General features: G+C 60.7%; 1 non-coding gene across 1 annotated transcript; it reads left to right on the forward strand.

Moving 5' to 3' along the window:
• The first annotated feature begins 2,971 nt into the window (after positions 1–2,971).
• Positions 2,972–3,090, forward strand: LOC131865718 (5S ribosomal RNA). The gene has a single exon (XR_009364400.1). It is a non-coding gene; the product is annotated as a 5S ribosomal RNA (ribosomal RNA).
• The last annotated feature ends 420 nt before the right edge of the window (positions 3,091–3,510 follow it).

The raw sequence follows: 3,510 nt of genomic DNA on the forward strand, positions 1-3,510 counted from the left end.
AAAATCCGACTTCCGACTTCTTCTGCTATGCGGGGTCTTTGAGGTTGGCGCAGTGCGCACAACCAGGGGAGTCAACCCACCGAATGCAACACCTCCCCTATATAAGCTATTTGTCTGATTCTCATACATGCGTAGACTGCAGCAATGATTAGGACATCCACCCCAACTTTTGACTTCTTAAACAAGACAGGGTCTTTGAAGTTGGTGCAGTGCACACAACCAGGGGAGTCGACCCATCAAACGCAACACCTCCCCTATATAAAGCTATTTGTCCGATTCTCATACGTGTAGTCTGCAGCAGCGATTAGGACATCGACCCCAACTTCCGAATTCGTTTGCATTGACCGCACCAAAGGTGCACGCCTTGGTGTGCACCCTGGAGTGCACTTTGGTGCTCACCTCGGTGCACACTTTGGTGTGCACCTCGGTGTGCACCAAAGGTGCGCACCTTGGAGCGCACCAAAGGTGTACACTTTGGAGCGCACCACATAGGGTCTTTGAGAGGTTGGCGCAGTGCGCACACCAAGGTGGGTGTTGAGGTGCGTGCCGAGGTGGGTGGGTGCTAGGGTGCGCTCCATGGTGGGTGCCAGGGTGGGTGCGTGCTAGGGTGGATTCCAAAGAGGGTCATAGGGTGGGTGCCAAGGTGGGTTGGTGATATAGTGGGTTCAAAGGTGGGTACTAGGGTGGGTTCCAAGGTGGGTCACAAGTTGGGTGCCAGGATGCGTGGGTGTTAGGTTGGGTGCCAAGGTGGGCTCCTGCGTGGGTGGGTGCTAGGGTGGGTTTCAAGGTGGACGCGAGGGCGGGTGCCAAGGTGGGTAACAAGTTGGGTGTTAGGATGGGTGAGTGCTAGAGTGGGTGCCAAGGTGGGTGGGTGCTAAGGTGGATGCCAAGGTGGTTCACAGGGTGGGTGGGTTCTAGGGTGAGTTCCAAGGTGGGTCACAGGTTCAGTGCTAGGGTGGGTGTCAAGGCGGGTGTCGAGGTGCCTGGGTGCTAGGGTGTGGATGCCAATGTGGGTCATAGGGTGGGTACTAGGGTGGGCTGCAATGTGGGTGCCAAGGTGGGTAACATGCTCGGTGGGTTCTAAATTGGGTGCCAGGGTGGGTGTGCACCCACCTTGCCCGAGGTGGGTGCCAAGGTGCCAGTGTGGGTGGGTGCTAAGGTGGATGCCAAGGTGGGTGAGAAGGTGGGTGATAGGTTGAGTGGTAGGATGGGTGGGTGCCAAGATGGGTCACAGGGTGGGTGCAAGGGTGGGTAGGTGCTAGGGTTGGTGTCAGGGTGGGTGGGTGCTAGGTTGGGTTCCAAGGTGGGTGCGAGGGTGAGTGTCAAGGTGGGTCACAGGTTAGGTGCTAGGATGGGTGAGTGCTAGGGTGCAAAGGTGCCAGGGTGGGTGCTAGGATGGGTCGATGCTAGGGTGAGTGGCAAGGTGGGTCCACAAGTGTCAAGGTGGGTGCCGAGGTGGGTGCCAAGTCGGCGACTGCTATGGTGGATGCCAAGGTGGGTCACGGGGTGGGTGCCAAGTTGCTAGGTTGGGTTCCAAGGTGGGTGCCAACGTGGGTGCTAGGGTGCGTGGGTTAAAGGGTGTGTCACAACGTGGGTGCCAGGATGGGTGCGCACCCACACTGGCCAAGACGGGTGCGGGTGCAAGGTTGGGTTCCAAGCCCGGTCACAGGCTGGGTGCTAGGATGGGTGGGTGCCAAGGTGGGCACCAGGGTGGGTGCACCCACCCTGGCCAAGGTGGGTCACGGGGTGGGTCCTAGGGTGGGTAACGGGGTGGGTACTAAGGTGCGTGCCAAGGTGGGTCATAGGGTGGGTGCCAAGGTGGGCACCAGGGTGGGTGTGCACCAACCCTAGCCAGGGTAGGTCACGGGGTGGTTGTCGGGGTGGGCGTCAAGGAGCCAAGGTGGGTGGCAAGTAGCCAAGTTGCGTGCCAAGGTGGGTGTCGGGGTGGGTGCCAAGGATCCAAGGTGGGTGCCAAGGAACCAAGGTGGGTGTCTGGGTGGGTGCCGAGGTGGGAGCCAGGGTGGGTCCCAAGGTGAGTGCAAAGGTGGGTGCCAGGGTCAAGGTGAGTGCCAATGTGGGTTCCAAGGTGCCAGGGTCAGGGTGAGTGCCAATGTGGGTTCAAAGGTGCTAAGTTGGGTGCGAGGTTGGGTGCGAGGGTGGGTGGGTGCCAAGGTGTGCTAGGTGGAAGCCCGGGTGGGTCGGCATCCCATGGGTGTCGAGTTGGGTGCCTGATGGGTGCTTCTTGTCAAGTTTTAGTCGTCGGGACTCATTTCGAGCCTTAGAGGTCGTTTCTTGTCCGGTTGCCCTGTCTTCGACCTGGGAACCCAATTTTGGTCCTCGGGTCCCATTTTTTTTTGTCTCGCATCCCACTTTTGGCCTGTGGCCTTTTCGGGGTCGATTCTCGTTTTGGGCATCAGAGCATGTTTCTTCTCCTAAAACCCAATATTTGTTTATTAAGTCTCGGAACACATTTTTGTTCTCGTGGACCCATCATGGGTCTTGGAACGCATTTGTGGTCCTTGGGTCCCATTTTGCATCCCGAAACTTGTGTTTTGGTGCTTGATCCCTATTTTGGGTGCCCACCTTGCACCAAGTGCGCACCCGGGGCAAACCGAGCGCCTTGGTGCACCGGGGCAAGATCGAGCGTGCACCCGAGGCGCCCCAAACATGCACCAAGGTGCACTCGGCCCACATGTGAGCGCAGGTCGTTGCGCCCGAGGTGGTGTGTGGGCACCGCGTTGCAGACGGGACACTGCACGCACACGACGCCCCCTCCAGGTGCACGCACGTAGGCCGGGCCGGGTGCACACCCGACGCCCTAGCAAGGTGCGCGCACCCGGGCAGGGCTCACACTTGGCGAACGGGGCGCACTTCGCGAGGGAGGGTGTGCACCTCGACGGGGGTGGGTGGCCGGGGTGGATTCGCACGTGGGTCGCGGTTTGCTAAGTACACACTGCGACAAGCTCATAACGGGTGCGATCATACCAGCATTAGTGCACCGGATCCCATCAGAACTCCGCAGTTAAGCGCGCTTGGGCCGGAGTAGTACTGGGATGGGTGACCTCCCGGGAAGTCCCGGTGTTGCACCCTTTTTTAGTTTTTCGCCGGGCGTCGCAATGCTATTTGAATAAACCTTTTGCCCGTTTGCGTTCTCGTCGGGGCCGGGCCGGGCCGGGGTGCGCTGCCCGCACTACCGCGCGCGCGGGGGCGACACCGAGCGCGCACCCGAGGCACCCCGAGCACACAGGCCACGGTGCAACCCGGGCGTTGTGCGCGCACCCCGGTGCGCCCGAGGTGCTGCGCGCGCACCCAGGTGAAATCGGTGTGCACCTCGGCCAGTGCGCGCTCGGTCGAGTCGCGCACGTTGGCCAAGGTGCACGGTGATGTTTCTTACTCTAAGGTTCCGCACCAGACGCCCGGGACAGGTGAGCGAAGCTGGGCGGGGCCGGGTGCGCGGCCGGGGCAGGTGCACGCAGCTGGAGAGAGCTTTGGAGCACACTTCGGAGCGCA

This window comes from Cryptomeria japonica, unplaced genomic scaffold (genome assembly GCF_030272615.1).
Source record: "Cryptomeria japonica unplaced genomic scaffold, Sugi_1.0 HiC_scaffold_117, whole genome shotgun sequence".
Lineage (NCBI taxonomy): Eukaryota > Viridiplantae > Streptophyta > Pinopsida > Cupressales > Cupressaceae > Cryptomeria > Cryptomeria japonica.